Raw genomic sequence first — 15782 nt, 5'->3', positions numbered from 1 at the left:
AATAATATCTTGAGCCTTTGCCCAAGAACTTCTAACACCTGAATATTGAATTTCCCATCATCCAAACCTACCATGCAAGAACATCTCCAGGAATTAATTCCCTTTGGAAACTAAGACCATTTGTGTTTGAATTCTCTAACCTTTGGAAATTTTTTTATTTATATCAAGCTCAAATATATCGAGCTACTTCTGGCTAGTCCTAGTTCTCTGAAAATTTAACTGATTTTTTTTTCAAAGATTAACAGCAAGTCCTCATCCAGCAAAAGTTGAGAAGAGTTTGTTGAGTCAAGTTCCCAGGCTTAGACTGACATTCATTCATTCAAAATATACTTTTGAGTTACTATTAGCTGCCAGCTACAGTTGTAATTGCTCGGTATACATCAGTGGACAGAAACCATGAGGAATAAGTCTAATTCCTATTCCATAATAAAGGTTTCAAATCTTTGAAGTCAGTTATCTTTTTTCCATTGAGCCACCTCAGGCTTACAGGCTTAATCTATCAAGTTCTTTGTATATAGGATATGATGTCACCAGCCTTTATAGGGAGCCTCCTTAGAAATGAGGGCCAAAAGAAAGTGGGCCACATTATTTTACTCTTCATCACACACCCTTCAGTTCAGTTCAGTTCAGTCACTCAGTCGTGTCCATCTCTTTGCGACCCCATGAATCGCAGCACGCCAGGCCTTCCTGTCCATCACCATCTCCCGGAGTTCACTCAAATTCATGTCCATCGAGTCGGTGATGCCATCTAGCCATCTCATCCGCTGTCGTCCCCTTCTCCTCTTGCCCGCAATTCCTCCTAGCATCAGAGTCTTTTCCAATGAGTCAACTCTTCACATGAGGTGGCCAAAGTACTGGAGTTTCAGCTTTAGCATCATTCCTTCCAAAGAAATCCCAGGGCTGATCTCCTTCAGAATGGACTGGTTGGATCTCCTTACAGTCCAAGGGACTCTCAAGAGTCTTCTCCAACACCACAGTTCAAAAGCATTAATTCTTCAGCACTCAGCTTCCTTCACACACCCTTAATGTCTAACAAATAGTAATACTCAATAAATAATTGTTAAAGATAATATGAATGCATCTTGCTTATTTCTCAAACTCTTCTAATTTGGGCTAGAATTAGTACTGAATCTCCTTGAGCCAGAATCTATGAATTTACTCCCTGAATAATGATAGAAATCCATTTTCAGTATGGGATAAGATTAATCACAAGTGTTGTTTTAAGGAAACTACACAAAATAAAAGTATAAGTGGATGATTCAGGTCAAAGGTAGGCATTGAAATAAAGAATAAGCTTACAACCATAGGCAAGTAAGAGATCTTGGAACCACCGAAAGTGAGGACCACAGCACATCAAAAAATGGTTGTGGATTTTTGGAACTTTAGCTTTATTTGTCCAAGTAAAGAATTTCCCAGAAGAGCAAACCCTATTATAAAGGATTTTATTATTATCAGCAGTGTATCTTGAACTGTAGCTCTCACTAGCAGAACCCACCATTTTTTGCATGAATATATTTAAAATAATTATTTGTTATCTTCTTTGAACTCCTAGCATGTAGTGCTAATGACGATTAACTTGTTAACTTCCTCTTGTACTGTCCTTTGGCATCTCTTAAAATATTACACTGTTGCATGTTTTGTGTTATTTTACTTCTTTTTTCTCTTTAACTAAAGTTAATTTTGTAAGAAGCATAATGTTTTTCACTTTTTTATGGGTCTCATAAAGTCTATAAGAACATTGTTGTATTAGTCAGACTGGGCCAAAATGCTACAACAGATATATCCACAGACATATAAAGGCTGAAAGGCAATTTAACTTATATCTTATTCATTTAACCAAGCCAGGTGTTCTTGTTTATAAACATTGTGAATTCAGGCCTAGTAACTTTCACTACCTGCTTCCTCCCTCCCCAGAACATTGTTGCCTCCTACGTCAAGCTTGTAAAAAGCTCAAAGAGCTTAGCTGAGCCACATCCCATTCTTAAAACTTGGTTCCCAAATGCAAATATAATTTCCAGTCAATGTTATTGGAGAGTTGAGTCACAGAGGCACAGGTGACGGGGGAGGTAGTCCTTTCCTGAGCAGCCACTTTCTAGACGCAAGATCTATAGTCTAGAAAGTAAAAATGGATTCTGATGGACAGCTAGCTGTCTCTGTTAAGCACAAAGTGGTTTAACAAATATTTGTTGATGTACTTATATCAGCAGTAAAGGTTAAATTGCTTTTATTTCTTCTTGGAACAGCGCCATTACATGCCCCTTAGAAATTTTAGAAAATTCTGCAGTAGTGTGCACTAGATTATGCATTTCTTCAACAATGATTTGAAAGATTGCTGATGTTTATCTAGGGAGATGTGAAGCAATTTAATATTATTAATTGCTAACAAACGGATAAGATTTACATGAATTGTCAAAGCTTAAAGCTCCAAATAATCATTCTTCACACAGGAAAATTTATTATGCCATTATGCTTATTTCTATCAGGGTTCCTATAGTGCAATTGCTGTTCGCTATTAAATTTTTATTGCACATTTAATTTATCTTTCCCTCTAGTGGGGAAATGTATTAGAGAATTCATTTGACACCAGTATCATCTCCCCTTCTCTTTTTCTCACTCTGCTTGCCCTGAAATAGATAGGAGTATATTTGTATCTTGGTATTAATTATACAAAAGCTTAGGAGGACAATGCTTGCTGCTGCCTGAGGGGAATTATCCAGCTAGAATTAGCTTTATGGAAAAGCAAGTGGACTTCCATTATAAATATCCATTTTCAGTGGTTTATAAAGAGTACTGGAAAACATCCATTTATAAGTTAAAGCTTGCTTTTCATCGATTAAAATAGGAAGTAATTTTGGTTTCCAAATATTAAAGGCTTGTAAAAGGTTGAGGTTGGGGGCTCTTTCATTTATAAGGTGCTATATTGAAAATGAGGTTTTATATTTCTGAAGGTAGAACTTTTATGTGCAAAGATTAACAATCTTGTTCTTTGCACCTCTTCCTACCCCACGAGTTACATATAGTTGAATCAAGAGAAAAACAATGATACAAGATACATAAACCACCTTTTTTCATCATCAATGCCTTTTTCTTAACAGGGCCTAATTCAGTAGAAACACCCTAGGCCTTGGTACAATACAATCATTCTCTTGACTTTTGGAAAGATTTCTAGCTTTTCTTGGGCCTGATTCACCAAGACAGAAGTCAACTTGTCTTATTGATTGATCTGAAGGTTCGGTCTCTCACGGGATTTGATAACATACTGCAACTATATTTTTTGCACATTGAACAACTACTGCAGTTTTGTTTTTGCTTTGAGTAGGAGGCTGGACATGACAAAATGTTTGTGATCCCATTTCTAGAGCCTAAGAGAGGTTAAATATTTGTTCCTTTGAGTCAATACAACTGTAAAGCTTGCAGATCTCAGAAGGGAATGCAGAGCTGTCCTCTCTGTGGCAGGAAGAGTCTCTGAACCCTCCAGACTGGTGGTTCTGATTTCAGTGTGCCTTCATCCCACCCCACTGGAGCATGTTTTCCCTTGGTCATGCTGTTTAATCTATATACATTCCCAGGTGGTGCTAGTGGTCAAGAATCCACCTGTCAATGTAGGAGACACAAGTGATGCTGTTTTGATCCCTGGGTGGGAAAGATCCTTTGGAGTAGGAAATGGCAACCCACCCCAGTATTCTTGCCTGGAGAATTCCATGGACAGAGGAGCCTGGTGGGCTACCATCCGTGGGGTCACAAATAGTCAGACACGACTGAGCGATTGAGCACAGCAGACACATTTGCCAAATGACTATATTTACTTCCTCATAGATGTTGACATTAATGTCCTGGAGAACAGCATAATTAGTGCTCCAGAAGAAATAGCACTTAAATCTGACAGTTACAAGGTTTAGGTACTGGACAGTAGCTTGAGGCTTAACAGCTTCTGAGTAATTTTTCCATCTTTCCTTTACTACCTGAAAGTATCAGCTAGTGGAGAAAGACTGAGAAACCCACCAAAGCCAAGCTGCCTTTTCCGTTCATCTTCTGAGGGTCGTTTTCTGAAACCTCATACATTATGTTCAGCCTGACATGCCATCTAGTGGGACTTCCACTTTGGTCATGATGTACTCTTGCAACCCTACTCTTTGGAGTCTTTCTGGCAGCCTCAGAACCACCTGGGACAAACTTTTTTTTCTGATATTTCTGTTTATATAATTGGGTAGAATGCCAGGGCTTGGCATCATTGGCTAACCAGCACACAATGCTTAGTAGTTGTTCAAGAAGTTGTGTCCGTGTTCCTTAACCCTTTGACTAATCTGTTGCAGAGACTTAGGGGACCCATCTGACAACCCTTTTCCATGAACTGATTCTCTAACTCCCTCCTGCAAGATCCCTCCAGACACACACACACACTCACTCACCCTCAACTGGTCTTGACACTGTTGACTGGCCACAAGTGACTGGAGCCTACTCAAACTGGTCTCAGATGAAGGAAATGATTGAAGAATAGAAGAGGTTACAGAGGTGGAGGAAGTGGCAAGTCACTGAGACTGCTCCTTCCATCTCTCACTGGCTCCTAGGAACTCCCGTCTCAGACTTTCTCTATATATTGCCTTCATTTTCTTAGTTTTTCTCTGCAGAACAACTTTCTCTCTCAAACTCCCCTTTTCTGCTTCCCAATTAGTTTCCTTGTCAGTAACTTGGTTTGCATGGTTCTGACTCCAACTCTGACTCTTGAGGAATATTTGGTTTAATTACACACCGCCAACTGCCTTCAGTCTTCATGTACTTTTGTTGACATTCTTAAGTTTAGTAAGTGCCAAGAATCTGTAGCCTCTCGACTGACAGTCTTCTGTAGTCAGAATCAGTTAAAGATAGTTGAAATTCTGAAACCTCATTGTGTCATTTACTAGAACTAGGTGACTTGCTTTATGATATCATTTTAAATCATCAGTAGTTTCATTATATGAGGATTTATTAAAGAAAAAATAACAGGAACCACAGGGAAATCTGAGAGGTTTTTCCAAATATTTTCAGGTAGAAATGAAATAAAGAAGGAATTTTTCTCTGTTTTCTTATGTCCTGAAAATTTTCCTGGGTAGACTCTAATTTATATTCCAAATTTAAGTTGGCAATACAATTTGTATAATAGAAAATTACTTTTTTTCTCCTTTACTAAATAAATGTTGAATAAACTTCTAAGAATATTGGTTTGAAGACTATTCAATGATAAATCTGCACAGGGTAACTGTATTTGTCAGGCTGGCCATGGTTGTGTCTAGCACTCAGAGCAAGTTCTGACCCACATTATCTCTAAATGCCATATTTAGGAATTGGCCCAGTTTCCTGTGTAAGGGATTTTAACCCTGGCTGCCCTGAACTTTTGGCTGTGTGTCTCCCCAGGTCAAGGAGAGCCTTGAGTAGAAGAGAAGCTATCAAAGAAGAGGGGTGGGAGAAAGGGGAGAGGCTGGAGCTGACCAGCCTTTGTCTCTGCCAGGATGACAACTGTCCCCCTGGACTGAGCAGAGGCTGCTCCTTTGCCAGGCTCGTCTACGCTTTAGTTTGATTTCTTCCCAGCATGTCACTTCCCTGCAGAGTCGCGGATTGCCTCTCTGATTTGGTTTGGCAGCATTAATCTAAAGAACATGTTGCAGCTTCCCTGGTGGTCCAGTGGTTGAGACTCTGCTGTTCCACTGGAGGCAAATAACCATGTCTTGGCCAGGGATCTAAGACCCTATGTGCCACATAGCTCAGTCAAAAGAGAAAAATTAAAGGACACGTTTAATGGCCTGGGCATGGTTACTTGCATGCTTTTGTTTTGTTTTGATGGTAGCTGCTGACCTCTGTTAACACCGGGAGGCCTCGAGTCTGCTAAAGCTTTGCTTCTGCTTGGAGCCCAGAATCTCTTCCCAGATGCTTGATGTTTGCAGTTGCTGCCCTCCAGACACCGTGCTCTTAAAGGTGTTCTAATTCAGGGCCCCTGCTTGCTGTCAGAATGAATGCCTGTGATGGAGAAGGGAAGGTGGCAACTGCTCCAGACAAGCTGTCTCCTGTCCTAATTCATCGCTGCCTCGTGGGGTCAGGCTTCTCTGCTCCCCAGGGCAGCCGGTCTCTAGGCGGGGGGTATCACACTAGTGATGGATTGCAGTGTCTGGGAACTCCTGGCTGGAGCTGCTGTCCACTGCGCTGAGAGCTACTGGCAGCAGAGGAGGCAGAGCGAGCAAAGAGTTCCCCTGAGAAGCCGTGCACATTTTTTCCTCAAGAGTTGGTGTCACTTGCCATTAGTGTCGACGGTGCGTGGCCACGGGCCTTCGCTTCTCCTGACTTCCCTGGTGTCAAGGGCTACCCAGGCTCTTCTCCAGGTGATAGTTCAGACTGGCAGTTCTGATGTTCTCTTTGATTCCTCCCGGCCCCACGGACTTAATACCCTCAGGCTCTCTCATTTCCTCTGGCATTGCATTACATTCTGGACAACATTCTCCCCTTAGCCAAGGCCTCTTTGTCTCACCCAGCAAAGACTGGAAAACAACAGTAGGGGGGCCGGTAAGAGGAGACTTCTGTGTAAAAAGCAAATCTCCACACTTCATTTGGAGATGACTCTGCAACAAGGCATTTTCCCTAAGGGAAGTAGATCAAAGCATTGTCACTTTGACACATTTCTTTCTCTGATGATTTGCATGGTGGTTTTCTGAGGTCCAGTTCTTATCACTTGTTCAGTTCAGTTCAGTTCAGTCTCCCCCTAACTTGAAACATTTTAGATTGGAAGTTGAATAAAGAAAAACAAAATGAAACTGAATGCAGATTTCAGCCACCCTATAGGGTTCATATTGTCTCATCTCCCTGAAACCAGCTACTGACACCTTTTTCTCTGATACCCACAGATCCTACCTTTGTGCTGTGAAACATGTGGCTTAAATTATTACATAGCTATAGGTCTATTTCTAGGTCTTTAGGACTTTTAATACTGCGTGAAACTTTTTTTCCTCTAAATTGGGGTGTAATGGCTTTGGGGGCAGAGGCCGTATTTTATCTGGAATAACCTGAGAACGGCGTGGATTGAGTCTTGAGTGGTTTTTCCCAAATTCAATTACAAACTCTGAAGTAAGCATGAGAAAAGGCATATTATTGTAACATCATTGATGTTATGAAAAGCATTATTGACTTATTTATGTCTCCAAATCATTGTAGAAAGTGATTTGAGAAATTTTATTTCTCTCTGTCTTTATGCCTATAAGAGGGTTTTTTTTTTTAAGGTGAGGAAATGTCAGCAAAAGGAAGATGAAATTAGGAAAATAAGATAAATAGAAAGTTTGATAATATATAATGAATATCAAAAGACACTATTCCCCTGCTGGAGATGAGTCACAAATTTAGTTGCAAATTTATCAGCAACCAAAACAAAGGGAAATACAATCTGTTACAAACATTATGAAGCCCATAAAATGAAAGCTTAAGTAAAAACACAGAATGCCTGCTGTTTATGGTTCTGAGACACCAATACCTAAAACTCAATGATTCCTGAGAAGGGCCACTGATGCTATTATTGCCAACACTTTGTCATTGCCAACATTTTCAAAAACAGGCAAGTTTTTCAGCATCCCCCCAGCACATGATAGCTGGGGGTTTAGTAGACGTGTTAATAGTAGCTCATAGTTAAATAGATGTTGTTCCATGACACTTCAAAACAGTTCATCATGCAGTAGTATTTTTCTTGCTGAAACCAAGGGAACAAAAATTTTGTGTGGTTTGTATATCAATAAGCATTGGTAATCAACCCAGTGGAGGGCAGGTGTGACAAACTATTAATATCACTAAAGTTATGGTTGTGTACTTGAATAGAAGGTCATAAAATCTCCCCCAGGAGGAAGCCTGAATATTTGTATAAATAGTTAAGCAGGGAAAGTATCTCATTTGAAAGAACTGCCGTGAAATTATTATGTAAATGTTCATGACCGTGTGTTCCATACTAGCAAATTAAAAAAAAAAAAGTGGAAAAATATTATGCATAACTGCAGATCTAGAATCAAGGAAAAGAATTAAGAGTAGAAAATGTTTGTTAGAGACTTCCCTGTCCAGTGGCTGAGACTCTGGGTTCCCAGTGCAGAGGTCTCATGTTTGATCCCTGGTCAGAGAACTAGATCTCATCTGCTGGAAGTGAAAAAAAAAAAAAAAAATCCTGCATGCCTCAGTGAAGATCTAAGATCTCACTTGCTGTAACTAAGACCCAGAGCAGACAAATAAATAAAATAAATTTTAAAAAGAACATGTTGGTTAATGATTCTCTGTGAACCCACACTTTTAGGAAATTGGATTGATAGTCTTGTTCATTTTGTCTGTTATAGTATCTCTGCAGTGACAGTGCTGCGTGGTCTCATAAGCTTTCTGAATCTGGAGAGCTAGAGAGGAAAGTGCATAACTTGGAGAATATTTACTAAATTGTGGTGGGTGAAGGGAAATAAAGTACTTGCTAAAGAAAAGAGGGATAAAGGCTGATGAGAGGAGAGAAGAAAGGACCAGAAAAGAAAGAAGAGAACTGGGCAAGGAGAAAAGAAAAAGAGGGAATGGGATGGACACAAGGAGGAGTAGAGAGAGAGGAAATGGGGAAGAAAAAAGACATTCTAAATAAACCTCAAACAGTGGCCAGCAACTTGACTTTCATGCAAAAAGCTGTCAAGAGTAAAGTTTCCTCTTGAGTGCACAGAAGGTAAAGAGAAATGAAAGGGACTTTTCCTTTCCTCTCCCCATCAATCTTCTTCCTGCTTGTAGGTTATCTCACGCCCCACTGCTATAGTGGCTCACGGCAAGTGGTGGACAGTCCCTCCAGAGGGAGAGCAAGAGACACACAAGAGTTTGTGTTCCAGAGCACTGGAGACAGGGTCCAAAGGGGTTGGGTTATGCAAGGCCTTGCAAATGCCAATACAGAGTATGGATTTTGCTTCATAGTCTGGATGGCAGCATTGCAGGGTTTTACAAAGGTGAACAGTGAGATCAGAGTTTCAATTTAGAAATATTCCTCTGGCAGCATTACAGAGCACAGAATTGAGGGCACTTGCTCAATTCTGTCTCCAAATACTTTGAGATGAGCCCTCTGATTCCTGGCATTTCACACCACCTTGAAGTGGTGAGGATTCTTGCATTGTCCGTTGTTTTTCTAAGAATTCCCTTATAAAAGGTCAAAGTACACCAAAGACCAATAGGCCAGGCTCCTTTTTCTGAAGCAGGATTTCAGATCAGCCTGCCATATCTGAAGCTTCCAAATCCCAGTTGAATTGTTTGCTTGAATCCAGGAATGTGGAAGCTGTGGATATAGGAAGGGAGTAGGGGTGACTCTACTATGTTATTTTACACGAGGGATCAGAGCACCCACAGATTTGGGTATGGGAGGTGGAGGGAGGTCCTGGAACCAATCCCCACTGGATACTGAGGGGTGATTGTGTAATAAGTCATTTCCTCCTCGAAAACCATCTTACACTTCTCATTCCTAGTAGAAAGGTTCCTCATTAGTCCATGTCTAAGTACTCCTCACTTGGATGTTACCCTGTCTTCAAGGTGCTTAAAGTTCATCTTTCTCTAAATTCTCTTCTCTAGGAAAATGGGGGTAATTATTCCCTAAATAGACTCATAATATTGATGTTGTTTCTCTTCTTAGGATTCCTTCTCCACTTTTCTCTTTTGATCCAATAAATACCCAAATTTTAAATCCATATCAAATGTTTTCATCACTAAGGAGGCAAAATAAATTACAAAAAACCTGGTCTCTAAAAGCAAATGTGTCTGGGTTCAATTCTAGATTTTTTGTCAGCGAACAGGTAGTACAATGTCCCAGCCAGGATGTGGACTTTGATACAGTTGAAATCCAGAATATTTCCATCACCATGAGGATCTCATGTTACTATTTTATAGGCTACATTTACTTTCTTCTCTTTCCCCTCCTTGACCTGGGAATCAGTTATCTGTATTTCTATAATTTTGTGTTTTTAAAATGTTATTTAAATGGAATTATTTAGTATGCAACTTTTGAGATTAGATTTTTTTTTACTCAGCATAATTCTCTAGAGATTCTTCCAGATTATTGCATGTAGCAATAGATCATTCATTTTCACTTCTGAATTATATATTCCATGGTATGAATGTAGCATAGTCTGGTTAACTTTTCACCCACTGAAGGATGTATGAACTGTTTCAGTTTTGTCTGTTACAGGTATGACTGCTATGAACATTCTTGCACAGGTTTTTGCCTGAATGTATATCTTCATATCTCTGGGAGAAATAGCCAAGAATGCAGTTGCTGGATTGTATGATAGTTGCTTGATTTTTGTTGTTGGTTTAAGAAACAGCCAAGCTCATTTTCATAGTGATTGTATTATTTTTCATTTTTATCAACAATATATGAGTGATTCCATTTCTAAATATCCTCACTAGCATTCAGTGTTGTCACTGCTTTTTATTTTAGCCATTCTGATAGGTTTATATTGAGATCTCATGGTAGTTTTAATTTGCATTTGGTGGATAGCTAATGGCACCCCACTCCAGTACTCTTGCCTGGAAAATCCCATGGACGGAGGAGCCTGGTAGGCTGCAGTCCATGGGGTCGCTAAGAGTCAGACACGACTGAGCGACTTCACTTTCACTTTTCACTTTCCTGCATTGGAGAAGGAAATGGCAACCCACTCCAGTGTTCTTGCCTGAAGAATCCCAGGGATGGGGGAGCCTGGTGGGCTGCCATCTATGGGGTCTCACAGAGTCGGACATGACTGAAGCGACTTAGCAGTAGCAGTAGCAAAGGTGTTGAACATCTTCTCATGTGCTTATTTTCTAGCTATATATTCTCCATGGTGAGATGTATCTCTATGTCTTTTGGTCTTTTGCCTGTTTTCTAATTGGTTGCTTTTTTTGGTTGAATTTTCCTCATATATTCTAGTCCATTATCACGTATGTGGTTTACAGATATTTTCTCCCATTCTGTAACTTGTTTTTTTTCATCTTTTTAACAAGCTCTTTCCCAGAGCAAAGTGGTTTTTTTTTTTTTTTGAAGAACTCCTAATTTACAATTTTTCCCTTTTATCAATTGTCATTTTGGTGTGAAGTCTAAGAACTAGCCCTAGGTCCTGAAGCTCCTGAAGATGTTCTCTTATGTTTCCTTAAAAAAGTTTTGTTAGCTTTGAGTTTTATATTGGTTCGTGATCTACTTTGAATTAGCTTTTCTATAAGAGGTGATACTTAAGGTGAGGTCTGGTTTTTTTTTTTTTCCTTTGATGTCCAATTGTTCCAGCACCATTTGTTGAAAAGGCCATCCTTTGTCCATTAAATTACTTTTGTACATTTGTCAAAAATCATTTGGGTGTATTTGTGTGCGTCATTTTATGAGTTCTCTATTCTGTTTCATTGATCTATGTGTCTATTCCTCCATCAATGCCTTGGAGTCTTGGTAACTGGAACTCTGTAATAACTATTGAAATAAAGTAGACTGATTATTCAGAGAAGGCAATGGCAACCCACTCCAGTACTCTTGCCTGGAAAATCCCATGGATGGAGGAGCTTGGTAGGCTGCAGTCCATGGGGTCACTACGAGTCGGACACGACTGAGAGACTTCACTTTCAGTTTTCACTTTCATGCATTGGAGAAGGAAATGGCAACCCACTCCAATGTTCTTGCCTGGAGAATCCCGGGGACGGGGGAGCCTCATGGGCTGCCATCTATGGGGTCACACAGAGTTGGACATGACTGAAGTGACTTAGCAGCAGCAGCAACAGCAGACTGATTATTACCACTTTATTCTTATTTGTCATATTGTTTTAGCTATTCTAGTTCCTATACCATTCTATATAAATTATAAAATAATCTTGTCCATATCTATAACAATCTTGTTAATATTTTGGTTGTGTGCTAAATCACTAAGTTGTGTCCAACTCTTTGGTGACCCCATAGATTGTAGCCAGCCAGGCTCCTCTGTCCATGGGATTTTCCAGGCAAGAATATTGGAGTGGGTTGCAATTTCCTCCTCCAGAATATTTTGACTGAAATTACAGTAAACCTAAATGCCAGTTTGGGAAAAATGGATATCACTACTTTGCTAAATCTTCTAATCCATGACCATGATTCTTCACTTATTTTTATATTTTTTGATTTTTTCCATTAGCAGTGTATTGTTTTTAATCTGTAAGTCATATTAATGTTTTGATCTACTTATATCTAAATCATTGTTTTTGAATGATTATAAATGTTATTGTCCTTTAAATTTTGTTTTCTACATGCTAGCTTTCACTATATAGAAATGCAGTTGATTCTTGTGTATTGATCTTGTATTTCATGAGCTTGCTGAACTTACTAGGAGGTTTTTTAGGGAAAGATTCCTTGGGATTTTCTAGAGAAGCAATTATGCCATCCCCAAATAGGCACAGTTTTACTTCTTCATTTCCAGTCTGAATGCTTTTTATTTCTTTCCTGGTTTTATTGCCCTGGCTAGAACTTATAGCATTATGTCAAATAAGAGTGATGAGAACAGATATACCTGCCTTGGTCATGATCTAAGGGAAAATGTTGAATAATTCAGTCTTTCACAATTATACATAATGTTAGTTGTAAGTTCTCTGTAGATTCCTCTGTAGCTGAGGCAGTTCTCTATGTCTTGTTTTTTTCTTTCTTCTTTTTTTAATCATCAGTGGGTGTTGCAGACTAAATACAAGTAGGAGATGCTTCGGAGGAAAGCATCTTTCTGTCTGAAAGAGGTCCAAGAAAGTTTACCAAGGTTTGCAATTCAGAAGGTAAAGACAAGTGGGATGTGGCTTCACAACAGTGGACTTGAAGATTAATATATAGAACCTTGAAATTGGCATACTTCATTCATGCCTGGTGTTCATAGTTGAGGCAACTCTGGCATTTCCCTTTTCTGGAAATCTTTCTCCACTGGCCAAATGGCCTGCATCCTACCCTTTCACAATGAAGCTATTTCTGTTGACCCATGGTATATGTTGGGCTTCCTCAGTCACTCAGCAGTAAACAATCTGCCTTGCAATGCAGGAGATGTGGGGGACACGGTTTTGATCCTTGGGTCAAGAAGTTCCCCTGGAGGAGAAAATGGCAATCCACTCTGATATTCTTGCCTGGAAAATCCCATGGACAGAGGAGCCTGGTGGGCTACAGTCCATGGGGTCACAGAGTCGAACATGACTGAGTGACTGCTGGATGTTGACTTTGTCATCTGTGAACAGAAATCACAGATGGAAGACAAGTGAAGAAAACTCAAAGCCTGAAAGAAAAAGGGGATGGGACTTTAGAAGATCCTATAAAGCAACTAAATTCTTCTTTCACAGAGTATATTTAACAAATAATATCAAATATTGAAGAATCAAGCAATAAGAGAATTAGCATTTGCATTGAATATATATACATATAGATAGATATATATAAATATGTACTAAAAACTAGAAAAACAAAACTGAAATAATTAAAAATTATTACTGTTAGAGTCTTGAGATAGGGGTAAGTTGGGATGATGAGATGTTACTTTTGATTAAAAATCCTTTTGTTGTAAATTGAAACTAATATCATAAATTAGCTATACTTCAATAAAAAGAAAAGAATGTGTATTATTGATGCCAGAAATTACAAGTATGTATTATGTCTTTAAAAGAGTCATTGCCCATCATTTTGTTGCTTATGTATTTGAAGGTAATAAGACTACTACTTAAAAATATCCTCTGATATTAATTTTATAAAAAAGATTTGCTTTGGATAAAACTAAATATTTAAACTGCAAAACAAATTTATAAACAAATGAAAAGGATGCCAGAAGGAAACATAGTTTAATTTCTCTAATTTTTAAAGTTTGTAGATAAACCTTTGTAAGGGGAGCATTTAACAAAATATCTGGCATGTAATAGATGCTCAGAGAGCATTTGTTGAATGAATTGAAGTTGTGAGCTAGTTATTTAAAAAGTTCTAAACTTTCCCCCTCTCATCCATATATTTCTTTGTTTTTGTTTAAATAATTTAGAACTTCTGACCTGGATTTCTGTTTGTATTTTTATTAGTCTATTTTATTTACATCTTTTAAACTCAGCGGTTAATTCATTTTAGTGATCATAGCCCATTCTTTTAAAACCATAATAAAAAAACAGTGTCTTCATTCTGGAGTTTAATTCAAAATTAAAACAGTTTAATTTTGAATAACTTTTCCATTGGCTGGTCTACATGTTTCAATAATTTTCTCAGAAATGATATTTGGGTATTAGACTTCTTATACTCATATACATATAAGGAAGTATAAATAGATATTTGAGTATTAGATAGCTGAGTATTTTTAGATTTGTACAAAAAAGGTCTTCATGACCCACATAATCACGATGGTGTGATCTCTCACCTAGAGCCAGACATCCTGGAATGTGAAGTAAAGTGGGCCTTAGGAAGCATCACTACAAACAAAGCTAATGGAGTTGATGGAATTCCACTTGAGCTATTTCAAATCCTGAAAGATAAGGCTGTGAAAGTGCTGCACTCAATATGCCAGCAAATTTATAATATTTGGCAGTGGCCACAGGACTGGAAAAGGTCAGTTTTCATTCCAATCCCCAAGAAAGGCAATGCCAAACAATGCTCAAACTACTGCACAATTGCACTCATCTCACATGCTAGTAAAGTAATGCTTAAAATTCTCCAAGCCAGGCTTCAGCAATATGTGAACTGTGAACTTCCAGATATTCAAGCTGGTTTTAGAAAAGGTAGAGGAACCAGAGACCAAATTGCCAACATCTGCTGGATCATTGAAAAAGCAAGAGTTCCAGAAAAACATCAATTTCTACTTTATTGCCTATGCCAAAGGCTTTGACTATGTGGATCACAATAAATTGTGGAAAATTCTGAAAGAGATGGGAATACCAGACCACCTGACCTGCCTCTTGAGAAACCTATATGCAGGTCAGGAAGCAACAGTTAGAACTGTACATGGAAAAACAGAGTGGTTCCAAATAGGAAAAGGAGTCTGTCAAGGCTGTATATTGTCACCCTGCTTGTTTAACTTATATGCAGAGTACATCATGAGAAACGCTGGGCTGGAGGAAGCACAAGCTGGAATCAAGATTGCTGGGAGAAATATGCAGATGACTCCACCCTTATGGCAGAAAGTGAAGAAGAACTAAAGAGCCTCTTGACGAAAGTGAAAGTGGAGAGTGAAAAAGTTGGCTTAAAGCTCAACATTCAGAAAACTAAGATCATGGCCTCTGGTCCCATCACTTCATGGCAAATAGATGAGGAAACAGTGGAAACAGTGTCAGAGTTTATTTTTTTGGGCTCCAAAATCACTGCAGATGGTGATTGCAGCCATGAAATTAAAAGACGCTTACTCCTTGGAAGGAAAGTTATGACCAACCTAGATAGCATATTAAAAAGCAGAGAATTACTTTATCAACAAAGGTTCGTCTAGTCAAGGCTATGGTTTTTCCAGTTGTCATGTATGGATGTGAGAGTTGGACTATAAAGAAAGCTGAGTGCAGAAGAATTGATGCTTTTGAACTGTGGTGTTGGAGAAGACTCTTGAGTGTCCCTTGGACTGCAAGGAGATCCAACCAGTCCATCCTAAAGGAGATCAGTCCTGGGTGTTCATTGGAAGGACTGATGCTGAAGCTGAAACTCCAGTACTTTAGCACCTGATGCAAAGAGCTGACTAATTTGAAAAGACCCTGTTGCTGGGAAAGATTGAAGGCAGGAGAAGAAGGGGATGACAGAGGATGAGATGGTTTGGATGGCATCACTGACTTGATGGACATGGGTTTGGGTAAACTCTGGGGGTTGGTGA

The sequence above is a fragment of the Bos mutus genome, chromosome 2, assembly GCF_027580195.1.
Source record: "Bos mutus isolate GX-2022 chromosome 2, NWIPB_WYAK_1.1, whole genome shotgun sequence".
Classification (NCBI taxonomy): Eukaryota; Metazoa; Chordata; class Mammalia; order Artiodactyla; family Bovidae; genus Bos; species Bos mutus.
The sequence above is the reverse complement of the archived record's forward strand: the minus strand, read 5'-3'. Positions refer to the sequence as shown.